Here is a 21,036-nt window from a genome sequence, read left to right on the forward strand (position 1 = left end):
ATGGCAGGGCCTTTCAGGAGGCTAGAGTGAAAAGTCTTCGTTTCATGTTCTATTTCTTTCACTAAAGGCAAAACGGGGAAATGCCATATTCCATCTGGGGACTCACCACTGGGACCAGTAAGGATTTAAGGAGCACACAAAGGCTTTCTTTGGCATCAGGTAGAGTTACAAACCTATCTGAGGAAACCAGATGGGAAGAACAGTAGATGCCAAATGCCAATCTCGATTCTAAAAATAAAGGAACCGACCTGGCACCCGAGTCTCAGGGCAGGGTAGGTCGAATGATGCCGTAGATTAGCCTGAGTACTTAGTCTTATCTCTTTTCCATGGATTAGTCCCTAATGTTTTTCTGACTTTCTCCTGCTCTGGGTAGAATCTTATGTAATGTGTGTTACTGGTCTACAGATGAAAGCCCATTACAAATCAGCTCCCTATTAATTCAATACATTTTAGGACTTTTCACCCTTGCCTAACAAAATATAGTATTTTGATCTTGAATATTTCCTCCCAAGTCACCAAATAGGCACAATTTCTTTAATTGGCTTCTTGGTTCAACTTAAGCTTGTGTGCCCTTATTTCCCTCTATCCCATAGAGTTGGGTAATAGGAGATCTTCTATTTTCCAGCTCCTTTTAAGTTAGAACACAAGGGAATAAGGCTTAAATTGAACTAAGAAAACATTCACTTAGAAAAGAGAATTACTTCCAGACCAGTCCAGAGGGTCCAGTCTCCACGACCACATATGCCTTAACTGATACAGAAGCATAAGATGTTTTAACATAAATAACTACTCTGTATTATCTTGATAGAGTAGCCACAATTTTCAAATTCGTAATTTCTGCAGGCTGGGAAAACTCTTCGGCTGATCACTACAGGAGATGGCTAAGCTGAGAACGGGTAGGTGACAGGGGAAGGGGGTGGTGGAACCTGCCTGCAGCTGGGAGCAGGAGGCTGCTCCTTGTGTGCGATAATCCTATTAAGAAACTCCTCCAACAACAGTCTGGTCTTGAAGTGAGTGGCTGAAAGATAACGGGGGCCTGTGATCTTACGTGACAATTATATAGGTAAACTTCCAGTCTAAACGCAAGGGCTCATCAGCATAATCAAACATTGAGCATGGAGGGCCCTCCAAGGAGCCCACTTCCCTGACAGCCTGGGTTCTCGCAGTTACAGAATGCTCCTTGGAGAAGGGGGCTTTGCCTTATTTGGGCAGAAGCAATTTACTCTGTTCACTAGAAACTCACCCTGTCTCGACTATGGGGTTGATCTCAAGTGTGGGGATGAAGAGGAAATCTTCTGCAGCTCGCTTGCCAAGGTAAAGACCTCAGGTTCACTCTCAGCAATTATAATCAATCTCAAGACATCCTCTGTGTAACAGAGGATGCTGAGACAGCTGCTTCTTCATTAGTCAAGAAAATTAAATAGAAACCTCTTGTAAGTAGAGCATCCACTGGCTGACACCAGCTCAGTCTCCCAGTGGATGGCCCATCTAGATGAATGGAAATGCTTTTTTGTCCAGTTATTCTACCAATTACTGTCAGAAAGATGTTAAAATCCCCATTTACAATTGTAGGCTTATCACTCCCTTAAATTCTGTCAATGTTTTCTTCATGTATTTTAAGCTCTATTACGAGGTATATACAGACTTGTGATTGTGATGTGTTTCTGGAAAATTCTCCTTTTTATCCCTGATAATATTTATCATTCTGAAGTCTATTATCTTGTCTTAGTGTGGCCACTCCAGTTTTCTAAAGCATACTGTTTGTAGACGTACTTACTCCATCTTTTTACCCTCAACCTACCCATATTTATATTTAAAGGCAGCCTATCTTTTTTTTTCCCAGTCTAACAATCTCTGCTTTTAAATTGGAGTATTTAGTCCACTTACATTTAGTGTTAATTATTGATGTGATTGGATTTAAATCTGCTACTCTGATTTGTTTTCTATTTGTCCCAACGGTTTTTTTTTTTTAATTCCTCTGCTCCTCTTTTCATACATTTTTCTGGAATAATTAAGTTTTTTTTTTTTTTTAGAATTCCATTCTCAGTTCTCTCCTGCCTTTTTAGCTGTGCCTCTGTATTTTCTTCCAAAGAGCTAATATGATTTTTATAAAGCATGAATGCTCTCACACCCCCTGCCTTGGGATACCGAATCAGTACATTAAACGATGTATACGGTTACTGAGGAGAACTGAGAATCCTGCCTCCCACCTCCCTACTTTGTCCTACCCAAAGTACTTAATAATAGAGAAAAGCATGGAGATTCTCCCTGCCTTCCTGGGAGCTTGTCTAGTACTGTGATTCTACATACTAAAAGAATTATAGGAGGTTTTTCTTCAAGTTTTCTTTATAGTAATTTTTATAGACTCTAAATCTCTGGATCTCCATGGCCTCCATCCTAAGAATTCAAATTTTTGCCCTTCTATTCTGTTTCCTCATGCCTCTTCCATGAACTTCCTATAGGATGGCAATCCATTGTCTGAAAAAAAATTTTTTATTGATGTGTAATTGACACACAATATTCTCTTTCACGTGTATCACATAATGAATCCGTATTTATATACATTGCAAACTGATCATCACGACAGTCTAGTCACCATGTCACCAAAGTTAATACAATATTATTGACCGCATTGCCCAGGCTGTGCATTACATCGCCACAACTTATTTATTTTATAACTGCGAGTTTGCAGCTCTTGCTCCTCTTCACCCATTCCGGCCACCTCTCACTCCTTCTGGTAACCACCACCCTGTTCTCTCTGCCTGAAAATGCGTTTAAAACCAAGTTTCAGGCCTGAGAGAACCAAATACATCTAAGGCTTGCAAGGAGCTCCCTCTTGAGGTAGCCTTTATAAAGATGTTGAAAACCGCCTTCATAGGACTTGGTTGTAGGGCTCACCCCTTTCAGGAATTAATAAAATTAATCCAGAAGATATCCTGGCTAAATTAAAGATGTAAATATCTCCTTATCAAAAACAATTCTTTTTTTTAAGATTTTTTATTTATTTATTTGACAGAGAGATAGAAGCACTAGTAGGCAGAGAGGCAGGCAGAGGGAGAAGCAGGCTCCCCGCTGAGCTGGGAGCCCGATGCGGGACTCGATCCCAGGACCCTGGGATCATGACCTGAGCCGAAGGCAGCCGCTTAACTGACTGAGCCACCCAGGCGCCCCTCAAAAACAATTCTAACTGCTAAGAGACAAGATAATCTCTGGCAGAAAAATAAACACAGTGCCTCACTAAATGCATTCCTTAAATTTAAAATAATAAAACGCTGGAAAGACACTACCAACCAAAAAGATAAATGTGATTCCAGAGTTCTGGTGCCCTTGTTGGTTTTAGACATTGTTCCTTATCGTGAAGAAAAGCAAGCTTTCTGCCGAGAAAGAAGTGGGTGTGGGTTTGGGTGTGTTACACAGCAGAGCTTCTGAGTCAGAGGGACCAAGATCTGGATATTGACTCTGCTGCTTTGAAGCAAAGTGACTTTGGGGATGTTTTTAAGTCCCCTTAAGCCATCTGCAAAATGGGGGGGGTCATAAGAATTTACTTCAGAGTCTGTGAAGAGTACTAAGTAATGGGATGCAGACGGGCCCTTAGCACAGGGCCTAATGCACGGGAAGTGCTTGTGAGTGCTTAGTACTCCCACTACTATCTACATTTGTAAGACTCTTAGATGAGGGGCAGGACACCTTTTTTTTTTTTTTTTTTTAATCACCAAGATGCCTCTTGCATCCCTGATTACTGCACTTTCCTACTTTAGCTAAGAAGAACTTTTTCCCTCCATTTTTCACCATCATTTGAGACATCACCTGCTAAATCACAACATTAGCAACCACAAATTTCTTTAAGGTTCTGTGCATATGAGGCTTGAACAAACTCATTTTGGAAGAGTCCGTTAAATCATGGGTATCGGGCTGGATGTCCTTCAAGAGCATGGGGAGGCTGCCTTCCCGACACAGCGCTGGAGAAGCGGGAGGAACGATCTCTATGTGGGATTTGGGCTGTTGTTCCAAATTCCCTCTAACTTCAGCCGGGCCTCAGAACAGAGGGGACAGCTCCTCTTTTATAAACGTAGCCGCCAGCGGGAGGGGCGGGATATGCGCGGGAACTTCTTCGTCAGCTTGGGAGTGCCCTGTTTGTTGACGTGTTTGTTTGAGGTCCCCAGCTCTGCCCACACAGTCAAACAGCAGACGAAGCTGGGAAACTGGCAGGAAAGTCTGCAAGATCTGAGCAGTCTCGGAGAAACAAGAAGGGAAAAGGGGCAGAGAGATAAGGATCTGACTTTCCCACAGACTCGACAGTGGGAGCTGGGGAAATGCCCAGCTAGGAGAGAGGCGAGACAATGATATAATGGCAAGGTGGGAGGAAGCCAGGCAGGCTGAGAAGAGCGAGGAGTGTCTGGAAGGCCCAGGGGTACAGTGTGCAGACAACTCCGCGAGCTGCCGGGGCCCTTCCGGGAGCCCCCCTCCCCCAGCCAGAGAGGGCTCGGGCCACCAGGGTACACCGAGGAGCCTTCGGACAAACACTGAACATGCTCCTCGAGCCTCAGGGGAGAAGCTGCCGTCCGGGAGTTCATTGGGTTGGTACAGCACAACCATGACTGGTGGGCGGAGATAGACCCGTCTGTCGGAACATCACGCAGGGGTTTTGTGATAAAACAAGACAATTCAGTGCTTGTGACTGACCCCCGGTGTGCTCTCCGCCCCTAGAGGATGGCACTTTACTTGGCTTCTTTGCCATCGAGGGTCCGTGGATGGGAACCAGTGAGATGCGCTGCCCTAAGAGCATTAGGAAAAGGCCCCCCAGCCCAGGGTTGATTTTGGGAAACCTCTCTCAGGCTCACCCCGTTGGCCACTCAGAGTGTGCCTCTGACGCACAAGTCTTGATATGGGAAATGGGTGTGCAGGATGGACGTGCACAACGTTCAGGAAGCCCAGGGGGGTCGTGACTCCCCTGATGTCCCTCCTGCCCAGCCTGGCTCCCCAGGCTTTAAAGGCGGGAGAATTCAGGGCAGGGCAGGGAAGCAGGGCGGGGGGCGAGGGTGGCGGGGGCGGGGAGGGAGGAGATGGGGGGGGTGCAGCGGACTCAGGCACAGGCTGCTCTTGCCTTCCTGGTAAGGATGAGCCGCGAGAGGGGGCAAGCTGTGTACTTTCCCACCTTCCTCTTGGGGCCCGGGAAGGCCTGGGAAGGTCCCAAGCATGAAAACAGAAGCCACGCATTGTATTTCCCAGTAGCTTCTTCATGACATCTTTTCAGATCTTGATATGCCCTAGATGACAAACTTAAAAGAGAAGGGGATGAGCGGAACACATTACTTAAAGCTTGCATCAGTGGTCTTTGTTTCTGCGCGACGGAGCCTCCATGAGCCGTGTTCATTAGGCTTGAGGGTGAGCCTTGCTGAAATATCCATGGTCTCATGAGAAGGGGTGATGGCGTGCATAGGCATGTGTGTGTCTGTGTGTGTTAGAAGGGGTAGGTCGTCCGTAGTTAAAAAGCACCCACAGAAATGCAAGCTGGTGCAGCCACTCTGGGGCTTCCTCAGAAACTTAAAAATAGAGCTACCCTACAATCCAGCAATTGCACTACTAGGTATTTACCAAAACCATACAAAAATGCTGATTCGAAGGGGCACATTCACCCCGATGTTTATAGCAGCATTATCAGCAATAGCCAAATTATGGAAAGAGCCCAAAAGTCCTTCAACAGATGAATGGATAAAGAAGACGTGGTCCATACATACAATGGAATATTACTCAGCCATCAAAAGAATGAAATCCTGCCATTTGCAATGCCACAGATGAAGTTAGAATATATCATGCTAAGCGAAATAAGTCAGTCAGAGAAAAACAAATACCATATGGTTTCATTCATGTGTGGAATTTAAGAAACAAAATAGATGAGTATACAGGAAGGGGGAAAAAAGAAGAGAGGGAAGCAAACCATAAGAGACTCTTAACAAGAGAGAACAAACTGAGGGTTGACAGAGGGAGGTGGGGGGGGATGGGCTAGGTGGGGCATCGGGATTAGGGAGGGCACTTGTGATGAGCACCCGGTGTTACATGTAAGTGATGAATTCACTGAAACCGATATTGCACTGTATGTTAACTAAAATTTAAATAAAAAATAACAATCAAAAAATTAAAAAAATTAAAAGTTGTTTTTTAAAAACATTAGCTTTCAGTAATTATAGCTCGCCCATCCTATGAAATGAATAAATGTGATTATCCCCATTTTCTTATAAGAAGACAGGTGCTCCCGATGACTAATACTAGTTCCTCATGATGACGTCTGACTGCGTTGAGCTTATTCAGGTCAGATACCTGCTTAAAGTCAGTGGAAATCTACTTTGAGAGTAAAGATTTCAGCTCAAGTTCCACATTCAATTTAGAAGTTTCAAAAAGCAAATGTTTTAAGTGGAGTGTGCATTTTGGTACAGACAGAATTTGGGATCACAGAGAAACATCTGGGCCCCAGCTCTCATTTGCTTCTTGTCTCACGGCTGTGTCCTCACCAAGCTGTCGGTGTGGACTGGCTGAACCGGGCAGCGCCGAGGGGCTGGGGGGCAGGGGGCCCGCTGAGCGGAGATCAGCAGGAGCCGCTGGGGGCTGGCAGAACTCTCTCCTCCAGGGGCCGGAGAGCAGACAGGATGCGGTGTGAGGGCAACTAACTGCTCACCGAGGGCATCGGAGCCAGGCAAGACACCATGTTCAAATGCTGCTGCAGTCAAGAGTCAGAGATCTGGAAGCTTTCAGCCCAGGCCGGGAGCCTGGAGGACAACATGAACCTCCGAGGACAGACTGACGGCTTGTCTGTGTCTCACCTGCAGGTTTTCAGGGATGGAAACCCACTCCCTCCTTACACTGCTTTTGCGTTTTCCCTTGGTGACCCTAAAAGGACATACAGCATTTATAGGGACATAGAGCCTTGCCCTGCAGGCCTCACTCCTGTCCTTTCCTGTTCTGTCTGTTCTCTCCTCGCTCTTAGAAGGGATCTGGCCCTTTCCTAATGCAGTAACAGCTCCCGTTCAGGAGTCACCACCACGGTGCTCCCAGCACGGTGCCCAGGGCTTTATCTAACAGCCTCATTGGATTAATCCTTACAAGAACTCCCATCTCTGCTCTCCCCCCACGTCACCCCTGACCGGTGGACCTGCCAGTGTTCCCCGCTCTCTCTTCCCCTGGCTCTTTAGGACCCCGTACAAGCGCCACAGGGCCCCTTTGCTTCGATGACTACTTTCTCCATTTAGAAAATGTCTTTCCAGTCAGAAATCCCTGAGTGGTCCCTGACTCCACCCTCCCCACCTTCTCGTACCCAGCACCCCCCCCCGACAAAGTCCTGCTACAGCTTTCCTCCGAAAACATACACCCTCTTTCTTCTCTCATCTCTGCGTAGCTCCCCCGACATAGGAGGGAGAGCCTCCGAGCTGGGCTCCCTGCCTCCACACACGGGTGCACCTCAATCTTTCCAGAACTGGTGTGCTAGAATGGTAACATTCTCCCACCTACCACTCCTCACGCCTCCGGTGCATACAGCCTTCGGTCTCAGCCGGAATGCCACCTCTCTAGGGAGGGTTTTTCCTTGGCAACATGTTTCATTCTCTCTCACCCCCCCCACAAATTCTCTCCTTCAGACTCTCGCCCTCATCCTTACATTATTACAACTGACATGCTGTTACCGTTTCTCTGTGGCTTTCTGTCTTAGAACATACAGATCACACATGTCACTGGCTCGTCAGAACATACGTCCTATGCAGACAGGTGCTTGCATCCCAGAGCCGCAATAATTATTTGTTGAAGGCTGAATAAATGACCCATCTGGTACTCGGATTTTTTCCTGCCCCTTCATTCCACCCTACCTCCCTCGTGCAGCGCTCAACTTTCCAGCCCTCTTGGGTTTAGTGGCATTTACTCCCACCGATGGACTGCTGGCCAGAGGTATGAGATCAGACGTCCCACTGAAGACTTTCGTTCTTGCTTCCTTCCTCCCAGAGCCCTTCCCTCAAAAACTGCAGCACGGAAACCCTGAGCTGGAGTTTCTGGGCTACATTTCTGTCTAGCCAAAGTCAGCTTAGAGATGCAAGACAAGTTATCAGCAATCTTGAAGCTAGAGGCCCCAGAATGATAAAGGGCTTCCAGTGATTCATTGGATTTGACCTTCTCTTTCTTTCTTTCTTTTTTTAACCGACAACACATTCATCATTTTCTTTACCAGACTGCCAAAATGTGTGGTGTCTCCGGAAAGAAAGGGGAGTTAATCCTGGCTGGGAGCTTGCCCAAGCACATGGCAGCCCTGCTCGCTTTCACCCAGCTCCTGGCGCTGAGCAGGGAACCTGAAACCTTCATGTGTTTACCCGTCTTCTCTCGTCTCTGTCTGGGGGATCCTGGTATGTGGCTAGGTAGGTAGGTAGGTAGGTAGGTAGGTGCCCTACCTTTCTAAATTCCATCACGCAGATGAGAGAGAACACTTGGTAGATCTGTTGTGAGGATTAAGTGAGGAAATGTATATAAAGGCCCTGGTGTGATGCCCGGCTCATAGAAAGTACCCCACAAAGAAGGTCTATTCCTTGTGTGTGTGTCCCTAGTTGGGTGTGCGTGAGGGATGGAGGGTGAGAGGGGTGCATGCTTTCATAGGAGAGCCCCAGGACTGGCGAGCTCTACCCCTGAATCTACCTCTGCAAGGTGCTGGTCTCTGTTGAGGCTGACGGGTCTGCCTCACAGCTCCCCACTCAGGCCAGTGCGGAGGCACGGGGGACTGAAGGCTGTCAGTTGGAAAGAGGCACTTTGTCACTTGCCTCCCCACTTCTGCCATATTACGTATTTGGGTTAAATACGCTAGACCCTACAAGCGAGGCACATTTCACTACCCAAACCCAGAGCTACTGTTAAAAAAAAATAATAATAATAATCCTTGATCTCTTTTGCTACTCTAATTATTATAAAAATGGGATTTGAAAGCAACCATGAAGAACTTCGCGAAACAGATTTGACAAGAAATTCATTTCCGGAGACTTGATGAGACATTTCCCTCTACTGGACAACTTGCTCCGCTCTAGCCCCTTCCAGCTGAATTACAGTCAATGATTTGCTTCGCCATCAAATACTTACGGAGCCCTTGCTGTGGACAGATTACCAGGATCAGGCTCCTATTTTGTCCTGTGAGTACCTCGGGCTGTTCCAGGAAAGAGGCCCTAGAGTGCCGGGAGTGGGGGCGCGTGGGGGGTGGGGACGGGACCCGAACCAGGACACCAGTGTCGCTGCGGCCACTGGCCACGGGCACTGCGAACGTGCGTGGTGGGAGGCGCCGCCCGGAGGGCCTCCTCCGGGTCCAGCCGACTGATCTCCGCGTCAGCGACGGGAAAACACGCTCAGCGAGGTTCACTCCCGTGTCCGGCGTCCCAGAGCTCATCCCGGGTGGAGATGGAGCCGAGACCGCATCGGGATGACGCTGAAGTCAGGACTGCCACCCGCTCACTCACAGGCGCAGGCGCGGGCGAGCTGCCGCGTGCCCAGAGATGCCCGCTCAGCACGGCCTCCCGGCAAAGCTGAACTCTGGATTTGTGACATTCTCAGGGCGCGGGGGAAGAAGGCCTGCACACCGTAAACCACGGAAACAGACACATGGTGTCAAGCAGCAAACGCCACTCATTTTCCTTTAAATTTTTCTGCCTTTCTTTTTTTTTTAAGATTTTATTTTTAAGTAATCGCTACACTCAACGTGGGAGTCGAACCTACAACCCCAAGATCAAGAGCTGCATTCTCCAATTGACGGAGCCAGCCAGGCGCTCCTCCTTTAACTTTTTCAATTAATCAACCCTGGCTTACTTCCTACAGCCTTCTGACCTCTAATCAAACCAATGTCACCTTATCAGTGACACCCTCCCTGACCACTGCACATAAAGTATGAGCCATGGCTTCCCTGCCCCTTTTCCATTCCTTCCTTACCCTACTGCATTCTCTCTGTGGCACCTATAACCATCCAGGAGATCATATCAGTGTGTCTCTTCCCACCAGAGTAAAAGCTCTATGAAATCAGAGACTTTGTTTTGCACATTGTTACAGTTCTGGTACCAGACGGTGCCTGCCCTATATTAGACATGATCTTTTTCTTTTAAAGATTTATTTATTTTAGAGAGAGAGTTTGCGAGGGGCAGGGAGAGGGCCAGAGGGAGAGAGTCTGAAACGGACTCCACACTGAGCGCAGAACCCAACTCCAGGCTCGATCCCATGACCCTGAGATCATGACTGAGCCCAAACCACGAGTGGGATGCTTAACCAACTGAGCCACCCAGGCACCCCTAGATATGACCTTTTAAATGACTCGATACCTTCTTTGAAATGAAAATGCTGCCCTCCAGGTGGGCAGAGAAGACAGAAGGTATAGCGTGTCAGGCTCCTTAGTATGTGCTCAGACCACAGTCCTTTGACTCCACGCGTGGACTCTGCCCTCTCACCCAGGGCTCCTTATGGCTCCCTGCTCTGCCTGTCCCCCTCTCCCTGCTTTTGCCCTGGGGTTTCCTTACGTGGGGCTCCCATTCTACCCCTATCCATCTGCAAAGCTCAGCTCTCCATCCCTCTCCGCCGCCTTTGAGGTACTGACTCCTCTCTCTGGGGTACAGCACGTTCTTGTTCCCTATTAAACCACTGCTTTCATCTTCCCTGGTACAAGTGTTATGTTGATCCTCCCAACCATCTCCAGGTCTCTGTGCCTCATTCAGCTTTTCCTTTTCTTCCACAGCAAGCAGAGTTCTTTGCTTAGTAGGAACTTAACAAATGTTTCTAGAATGAACGAGATGCAGAGAGCACATGATACCAGCTTCCGCAGGGGAGGACCAGCAGGCCAAACTTAGAGGAACGAGCAGAATGCTCTCAGAGGGACATTCAAAGTTTGATGAGATGATGACCTAACCAAATCACTTCTAAGTCAGAATGATCAATTTGGTCTACGATTGAACCTTATTTTTTTAGGGGGCTAGAGTCCAGATTACAACCCAAAGGCTGAACAGGCATCCTGAGGCTCCTGTCATTTCTTTGAGCAACACAGACCCTGAGGTACCAAGTGACATGAGTAATGAGTATGTTTGGGACTAAATATCAGGCACTCTCTGACTACACCAGTATTCCCATGATCTCAGTACTAACTGCCTGACAGCTATGAGATGTGAAAACAATGTGCTATCCTCAAGATATGAAAAAAAGAACCCTACAAATTGAAATTACTGTTCAATAAAATGCAAACAGAACAAAACACCTTGTCACCTTTTGGGTTAGCATTTAGCGGTCATAAATATTTTACTGTGTTTTTTTAAATAAGTGCAAGTTGAGATGATCTTCCTTCGTAAGACTTCTCAAGCACACGGAGGTTGTCCTCTTAAAGGACTCACTCATAGTCAAATAATTTTAAAGGCTGAAATACGAAAACCTTTAAAATATCTTTGCACCAAAACACATTTAATGAGGCAGGTGGATGCATTCTAATATGTTTGGTATGATATGAACTGAGAGCCTTCAGAATAAAACTATTCCAAAGCCTGGAAACAGCCCTCAGGCCAGGGCATCTCCACCAGACCCAGAGCACACCAATGTGGCTTGAGGTCTGAGAGCCAGGGGTTGTATGGAAGCCAAGGCTGGAGAGGTGGACAGAGCCAGATCACCACGGGCCTGAGCGGGTCTCCTTGGGAATTTGGGTTTTATTCTCAAGAGCAATGGGAACAGGTGTGTGGGTATCTCCATGTGTGATGTGTATTTGTGGAATGAGATTTACATTCTAGAACGGTCCCTTTGTGGTGTGGAAGAGAAACTGAAGGAGGCCTGTGAGGAAGGTATTGTAATAATTCAGGGAAGAGAGGATGGTTGTTTGGATTAGGAAACATGATGAAAGTAAAGAGAAAAGCACAGATTTAAGGATCTTTGGGTCTTTCCTAAGTACACATCTTGGACATGAACTTGACCCTTATATGGAATTCTGTTTCACAGTCAACAGTGTCCTAGCATTGTTCAAGTAATATTCCAGAAAACTTCATATTCTACTCAGGGCTGCCATGAAGGCACTGGCGGACCCCAAGGAAAAAAAGAAAAAATTACATTAGGACATAATTCAGGCTTGGGATTATGGCACGTAGTGGGCTGAATGGTGGCCCCCAAAAGATATGTTCGTGTCCTCACCTCTGACACCTGTGAATGTGACTTTATTTGGAAAAAGGGTCTTTGCAGATGTACTTTATGATTTCTAGATAGGATCATCCTGGATTATCCAGGTGGGCTCTAAATCTAACAGCAAGTGTCCTTAAAAGAGACAGAAGGGGAGAAGATGCAGAGAGAAGATTGGGTGGTGTGTGAGGACAGAGCAGCCCTGGGAAACTAACACATGGTGCATGTAGAGCAAGACATGGAGAGAGAGGGGTGCTCCGAGAGGCACCCAAACTCCCTTCCTCATCTGCATTTTATTTCTCACATTCCAGAGGCCCCCCAACATGAGGCTGGGCGTCCATGACCTGAGATTTGGTATTCCCCTGTGCCAGGCTCTAGACAAGCCTCTTCCAACCCCACCCATGGAGAGGTCACTCTGTGGCTCTTGGAAGCAATGTCACACTTCTAGGGGTTAGGGTAGGAAGGGCAAGGCTTTTGAATGAGGAAGTGAACAGATCCTGTCTTGGGGAAGAATTTGAAAGAACAGTAGTAGGGAGGGGAGAGAGGGATTGGAGAAGTTGAGAACACCCACAAAGCCCTGGATAAGGGAGAAGGAGATGCTTTCCACAACCTGAAAAGGAATGTCCTTAACCTCTCTGTCTCCTCCATCTCACCATGCATCCAAAAACTGGACATAAGTGAGCAGGATCCTGGCTTTTCAGTATTATCCTTGCTCTTCCTGGCTGGGGTGGAATGGCTGAAGTGGGGCTGCTGAGCACAGTTGTACAAGTTGCACACTGCACAAGTGCACCTGTGAGGGGGTGAGCAGGAGCTGAAACCCAGCTGTGCTGCTCCTCTGCCATGCTGCATACCTTAGGAGCAAAGAGGACCCCTTCTGTAATTAGCAGAAAGGCACAGGCTGTCCTAGCAGCAGGCCTGCCCTCTCTGGGGTCAGCCTGGGCTTGGTCCCCAGTACCACACCCTCAATGGTCTACTGGTCTCCAGCAAGAGTAGCACCAAATTCTCTGCCTTCATGATAAAACTCCATCCACCAGAACAGTCTCTGTCTCCCCTCTCCTTCCTTCCATGTCTTTTCCTGCCAAAGTCAGCCCTTTGTGCCCAGCGTTGCTAGAGCAGCTAGGACACTTTCTGAAGGAGAAAACGCCTCTGTCAAAATGCTATTTCCTGGAATGCAAAATTCCTCAAACCCTTGTCACACGAAAACCGTGATATTAGGTGAGGTCAATAGGCAGGTAAAAAAATCCAAGTGCACATCAAAGACATTTTCTAGGCTTTGCCACATGCAGGGCTCTGCCAGAGCAGTTTACCTAGAAAGTTTATTAGTAGCTGTTCTAGAAAAACATGGACGAGTCACCTTTTACTCCATAAACTTCTGTGCTTGTTAGGATCATTTAGAACAAGAATGTATTCCTTCCTTACTTGAGTAAGTAAAAAACAAATCAAGAAAAGTTGGAGGTCAGTCATATGACACAGCAGCCAATGTGAAAGGTAAATGAAAGGCGATCATTCAAGATCTTTTATTTTCACCCGCGACTCAGGACTTGAATGATCAGGCCTGATGCCCTCCTTCCTAATGACATTAACTATAATTTAAAGTGACATGATTTCACAATGCAGAATGCATTCAACACAGCACAGGTGGGATCTGTTAGACCCAGAAACTACTTTCAATCATTTTCTCATTTTGTCCTCAAACAATCCCACTAAGCAGGCACAGCTGTCCCCATTTTACGGTGGGGAAACTAAGGCTCAAGGAGGCCAGGGTTAGATGGCAGCATGCCGTGGAGCATGTACGTTGATTCGGGAGCCTGAGCTGCTCGGCACTAGATCGTACCCTCTCCTGGGGAGGGCGGACGGGGGCGGGGATGTCCCTCTGAGCTTTTCCCATAAAGCGCTCTCAGTGGACCCTACAAACTCCCACCACCTCCAGCTCAACCACAACAAGCTAGCCCTACATGGTTATGTTTTCTCTCTCATCGTTAAGGTGGTCCTGTTGGCGTCAGGATTTAAGAGAGACGGTTGTCAAAATCTTTCATCCTTTCAGGCCTTTCTGTGGCCAAGGAGCCCAAGTGAAAACTAAATCACATAAAAGAAAGAAAAACAAAAACCATCCTTCTTCCTCTAGGCCTTTGCCTAATGTTCTAGACAATGTTTGTGTCTCCTCTCCCCCACTAAATTCATAAATTGAAAACCTAATCCCCCACGTGATGGTATCTGGAGGCCTTTGGGAGGGAATGAGATTAGTGCCTTTATACATAGAGACCCCAGAGACCCGCCCGCCGGCTCCCTTCCCCCAGGGGAGGCGGACACAGCGAGAAGGTGGCCCTTACCAGACCCCACATCTGCCAGTGCCTTGATCTTGGACTTCCCAGGCTCCAGAACTGAGACATCTATGTCTGTGGTTCATAAGCCACTCAGCTGATGGCATTCTGTTACAGCAACCCGCACTAAGACACCTACCTTCCACAGTGAGTGGCCTGAAAACTTTTAGAGCCGCCCGGATCCCTGGTAGGACCCTGAGCGGACCGATTCTTCCTTGCAGGGCAAAATAATGAGAATTTTCCACAGCTACAACACTTCTCCCTTCTTCCTAGTGCCTTCAGGGGACACGGCGTCCTCAGTTAAAGGGAGAGGGGGGCTGCCTTGTGCCCCCCGTCAGCCCGGTCGGACTCAGGCTGCGATCGAGGGTGGATGAGCTGAGCCTGTGGTTTAAACAGCCCCTCCCCGCCGTTGCTGCTTCAGCTATGGAGCTGGGGGCGGGGGGCACAGCCCAGGGTGGCCGCCTGAACTCTGTCCCCACTGGGCTCCTAACTGCCCGTGTGGCTTGCAAGCTTCCTTCGTCCCGGTTTCCTTACTAATAAATTCTGTCTTTAAGTATTGGAGGATTACCAAGCTCTGTGCCCTCGTCAAAGAAACATTTCAATACGCCTATGATCTTGCATATAATTTGCGCATGTTCACAGTTAGGAACCCCTGGGGTTCGGGTGATTGTTCAGGTTCCTTTCAGCTCTGACACTCCACCTTTCTAGGATTCTATCCTGAGGGCACGCACACCACTAACCTCCCCTCTCCTCCGCCACCAAAGACATTTCCCCGGGGTCACACGAGGCAAGATGAGATAGACTTTCTCTCCTTCCCCAAAGTGAGCTTGCAGGAACCACCTTCATCCCAACAGGCATGCTGTTTGTAGTTCTTTTTTGAAATGAAGTTGATTCTTGCAGGGCGCCTGGGTGGCTCAGTCAGTTAAGCGTCTGCCTTTGGCTCAGGTCATGATCCCGGGGTCCTGGGATCGAGCCCCGCATTGGGCTCCCTGCTCAGTGGGGAGTCTGCTTCTCCCTCTGTGCCCCCCTCACGTTCTCTCTCTCTCTCTCTTTCTCAAATAAAATCTTTAAAAAAATAAATGAAGTTAATTTTTGCTTATTTCACATGAATACAAAGCAATAAGTAAGAACAATTGGAGGAGAGGAGACTTATTAGATTAAAAATAGAATCAGGTGGCAGACTCTAATGGGGGAGGGCCTAGGATAGGCGAGGAGTGGGGAGCCCATGACAGCCCCACCCCTACTTCCCTTCACATCTGTCCTCATGGGTGTGCCTCGGGCTGTGGCCAAGGGCCATCAGCAAATGTGCCACCGACTCCTGGAGTCAAGCTGGCTTTTCAAAAGTGTCCACTTTCCAGATTTTCTCTGATCTGCCGGGCAGATCCTATTCCCAAAGCCCTGGGCAGACTCACCCCATCCTGGGAAAACAGATGAACACAATAGCCTTATCTCTGAGTATAAGGTTCTATCATTCTTTCCAGCAGGCTAGCAATAGATGAACAATTCAATTGTCGGGGGTTGGGCGGGAAAGCCTCCCATGTGGCAGCCAGCCCGGCTGTCATCCTACTTGTTTTCACTTTCACTAAGCTGACAGCACTTCATCATCCGCGGTGTGTGTCCAAGTCTTGGGAATGGATGAAGCTTGATTCTGCCCTGGGGGTAAATAATGCCAGCCACCATTTCCTGTGCCAAGGGCATTACACGCGCCGTCACTAATCAGTTAATGTAAACGGCATGTTCCCCGTGCGGACGAGAAAACCACCAGCATGATTACCTCCACTCTACAGACGAGGAAACCAGGGCTCTGCGAGGTTAAATAACTTGCCGCTGTCACACAACTAACAGGAGGCAGAGCTGGGAGGCAGGACCGGGCTTCCCAAACCTTTCCTTTCTTTCCTCTAGCCCAGCAGTTCCCAAACTCGTCTTCACCTTAGGATCCCCCCAGGGATCTTTTAAAAACTCCCAATGCCCAGGACACCCCCAGAATCACAGTCTTTATGGAAGGGACATAAGCATCAGTATGTTTTGTTTTGTTTTGTTTTGTTTTTTAAGCAGATGATTCTAATGTGCAGACCAGTTTGGGAACCACTGTGAAGGGCCTGGAAGCATCTTCAACTGCAAGCACTTAGCAAATAACCCGAGTGCAAATCAAGAGAAAGGAATGAAAAAGAGGCAAATTGAAGAATGAGCTAAGAGGAGCTGAAGACATGCACGTGAGTGAGAGTCTGTTCTCTCTATGGGCAATGGAAGAAATCGGATAAGAAACTTCCCTGATGCAAGTGTAGACAACTCAAATGGGGTGCTAGTTTTTAGCGACTTGATGTTTAAGGGATGAACTGAAATCCACTGAGCACAGTGCTGCTATTAAATGGGGTTCCTCTCTGCCCTGCTCTTGGGGAGAGAGCGGCTATTTGGTTCGTGTCTATAATAGTTAGAAGCTGGTTCTTTAGGCACCAGGCTCTGTGGTGCCTACCCCCAGGGCAGCACGGGGAGTCTTCTGAGGGCCTTTTGCAACAGCAAAGACCGGTGGGGTTAGATCTAGGTGGGGCTAGAGCACTTGTTTTTGAGTCTTTAAGAAATATATTTAAGTTCCTTAAAAACTGGAAGTTGGTTGAAGAAGCCTCAGCCCTCTACTATGCTAGGCATGAGAGTTCATTGTGATGTTATCTTGTGGAAACTTAGTTTGAAAATTTTGATGGTCAAGGGCGCTGAAGAATTACTGCTTTTAGTTGGAGTGTAGGTAGAATTTTGGCCGAATGGAACATTACTAGTTCGTCTTGGCTGAAGTCCAAGAAAGGATAATTAGCAAATGATTTAGTGGTGGTCCAACACTTATTCTAGTTAACACTTTGCTTTATTTTAAGTAACGTGTGTTGTCCGCATGGGCCTAGTGTTCATCACTGAACGGAAACATTTGAATTTCCAAAGCAAATCTACGTATCACAAGTCTTATATTCCAGTTAGGTAAATTCCTGTACTTAGAGCTGATAGATCTTTCTGCTTCAGATAAAGATACAAGCCAATGATGAATGGCATCCACAAGTCACTGGTTTTCTGTTGGTTTTGTTTTCCTCTTTTATATTTCATGGTAATATATCTAAGTATGATATAACTAGACCAAAAACACTTGAGTCATCCCTCCCTCTAGGGTTCATCAGTTTACCGTTACAAGGATCTGGGGAAACCTACCCTGTTGTTTGTGAACTGCTAAGATGAACCCAGGAAATTCAAACTCACTTCAGAAAAAATGTGGGCCAGGAGTAACCTTCTATGTATTCCTTCCCACCGTCTCATTATAGTCTATCGTTGTTGCATTAAATGTCATTTTTTTTAATATAAGAGAGATCTCTTAAGAAACTCTGAATTCTACTGGTTTGATAGGAGAAATAGCATCTGGTGTCCTATTTATAATTTTCCAAAGACTGTGAAGTCAAGGTCCTTGTGCTTGAGAGTAGTTTGAGTTTTTCTTTCCACTAACTACATTTGAAGCTTGTCCCTTCTCCTGCTGAGCTCACTGTAGCATTCATGGATGGTGTACTTGCTTCCTCGATAACGTTTAGGGATTCAGAAAAAGAGGAGGTCCTGTTTTGATCTGCTTAAGGGATGCCCACTAAGAACATACTTGCGAAATCTTGCCCCAAGGAATATTGCTGCTAGGCCACTGAAAATCAGGTAAGTCCTTGGAAATACTATACTTTTGCATAAGAGTGGTTCACTAATACACGTAAATATAATCCTAAGATTCTGAAGACCAAATAAATGATAAACTTGTTACTGGCTAGAAAATAGCGAAAAAAGAGAAACAGAACTATTTTCTCTTTTCTGTAGTGGAAAGTTGAGCTAATAACCTAGTCATTTTTAGGGAAACATGTGGTTTCTATCTGCCCATGTGAGCTCTTCTGCATTCATCTTCTGTTTAATATATGACACGCATCTGTCTTCCTTGTCAACATGCAGATCCTGATGATACGCACAGGCATTATTTAAGTCCTTGCCCCACCCCTGATCTCCACACAGTGCCCGGCATTTAGTAAGTACTACATAAGTAGGTACTGGATGCACAAAGGAATATTGGTATTTGAAAACAAAAGCACAACATTCTAATAAAAAGCCAGACTCGGGGGCTGAAGTCAGAGGGTGTGAAAGATGGGGCCTTGGCTGTGGCCAGGCCTCCCGCACAGATGACCTGGGGCTGCTGATCCCTTTCTGGGCAGGAGCTCCCCGGCTCTTGTGGCAGAAGCCCAAGCTGGCCTCTCCTTCACTGTGGTCTCCCCAGCCGGCCACATCTTTGGAAGTTAGGCTTCTCTGTGACCTGAGTGGATTCTAGTCACCCTGCTATGGCCTCCAGTCCCATGAAGTATGCTCATGTCCGTGTGCTTATGTCTACACAGGCAAAACAACTCTTATAACATGGACATTTCTGGCAAAAATGACTTTCTTTCCTTCATCGGCCTTTTTCCTTTTTTTGTCAATAATAAAAGGATGGGAACGATGTCATGAGAGTGAGGGAGGTGCCCATGGATTATCTGTCAGCCATGGCTCTCAACCTGCTCAACATGGGGGTGGGGGTGTAGACTTTTAATTACGAATGCAACTCTTCACAGAGGGTCCTTTAAGGTCCTATAAATAAGAATTTGGCTCAGTCTTCATTAGGAATTTTTTTTAAATCTTCTGAATAGCAATTACTTCTATTCATTAAGTCTTGCCCTCATCCATGATCACCCAGGCAAAATTTACAAAAGGTGCCTTCAAGGTCCTTCCCAACTGTGCATCCTGATATTCTCAGCCAGCTGAAAGCCACGTTTATTTCTAGAAACATGGATCCTTTGGTGGATTTTAAAATTTGTATTAATATTGTATATAATATCTTTTTAGAAAATATATTTGAGCACAGTGTTTGAGCTTGTATATAAAAAAAAGTTTAGATAATATCATGTATATACATTTTCTTCTAGTTTAGATTCTTTCCTAAGCTGTCTCTAATAAGAGTCATTTGATGTTTATTTTTGCAGTAACACAAGAATGTGAAAATGAGCTTTATTTTATTTCCTTATAGCCCACAGGTAGTCTTTCTCTATGAGATTTAAAAAAAAAAAATGCTTTGAGGGGCACCTGGGTGGCATAGTCAGTTAAGAGTCAGACTCTTGGTTTAGGCTCTGGTCATGATCTCAGGGTCTTGAGAGGGGAGCCCTGTGTGTTGGGCTCTGCACCCAGGGGGGAGTCGGCTTCAGACTCTCTCTCCCTCTGCCCCTCCTCCCCATGTTTTTTCTCTCTCTCTAAAATAAATAAATAAAACTTAAAAAAAATGCCTTGAAAGAGATTTGTGTCTCAGAGAAGAAATAAGAGAAGTAAACATAAGGTTTCTCACAGATACTAAAAGGTACCGTAAGTATCTATAAAAAAAATAAATATGACCCAGTCTAAACACGGTGGAGGCTCCTCTCCTGGTAATCCTTAAGCAGCCCTCTGAAAGCCCAGCCGTAAAAATGATGTGATTTGATGCCAGCCACAATAGTGTGGAACATTCCCCAATTAAAAAAAACTGGATCAAGAAATAGTGGATTTAGGAAAATTACTAATAATGAATGGAAAGAAGCTTTCTTCTAAAGCACCAAACTCAACCACTTTCTTAACTGCTTGTATTCTTAAATCATTTAAAACACAAATTGCTTTCGATAAAAGTAATCATCTATGTGCAGTTCCTGAGCAGAGACCGTCCTGAAGCAGTTGTTTCAGGTTTTCTTCCTCTCTGAAGAATTTATTAACCGCGAAGGAATTGCTTGAGACCGTCTCATTTGAATGAGATCTTGGTATTAGAATTCGAGAGGGAGGCCAGCGTTTACGTATGAACCAAACAACTCACATCGACGATTCTTTCTAATGGTGTAAACACCAGATAGCTTCGGTTTGTCAAAGTCACCTAATACTATTTTAAAACCTAGCTCAAGATTTTTTTTTTTTTTGTGGAAAGCGTTCCTTTGCTGCAGACTGAAGGGAGGCAGGGAGGGTGGACTGTTAAATATTCACGCTGATTCACAAAGCGAGCTTTGCCCAGATGCTCAGGCAGAGCCTGATAGAGACTTTGGAAAAGGGAATTCATCCAGGGAACAAAAGCTCCCACCTCTGACCTCATTATGGTGCCTCCCGGGAGTTTAGAAGGATTGCCTTGGTCAGACAGCTCCGGGACCCGCGGGGACTGCCCGTGAACTCGGTTCTGAAGGATTGCCTTGGTCAGACAGCTCCGGGACCCGCGGGGACTGCCCGTGAACTCGGTTCTGAAGGAATGATCCCATTCTTAAGTTTGTTTACTCTTCGACTTTTTCTTCTCCCACCCCGTCCACAGAAAAGACCCCCAGAATCTTCTATTTTTCTTTTTTCTCTGATTTAAGAATTCCAAAATCATTTGCTTATCCATGCACTGGAATGGCCAAAGGAATCCCTAAATCCGGGCTGTTCCTTTTGAGGGGGCAGGAGGTGGGTGGGGGCAGGGAGGAAAGGGACCTTTTCTTGTTTCCTTATCAAATTTAGTGCCGAGCAAGGTCTGGGTTTTCTGAATAGGCTCACAGGTTTG

The 21,036-nt window shown here is 46.5% G+C and overlaps 1 protein-coding gene across 2 annotated transcripts in view; it reads right to left on the minus strand.

The window, feature by feature from the left end:
• Positions 1–21,036, minus strand: part of SCAF8 (SR-related CTD associated factor 8) — a 216,059-nt gene that overhangs the window by 42,824 nt on the left and 152,199 nt on the right. The window lies entirely within an intron of this gene.

The sequence above is a fragment of the Eumetopias jubatus genome, unplaced genomic scaffold (assembly GCF_037043125.1).
Source record: "Eumetopias jubatus isolate StellerSeaLion01/CBP00866 unplaced genomic scaffold, mEumJub1_p1.0 scaffold_6, whole genome shotgun sequence".
Lineage (NCBI taxonomy): Eukaryota > Metazoa > Chordata > Mammalia > Carnivora > Otariidae > Eumetopias > Eumetopias jubatus.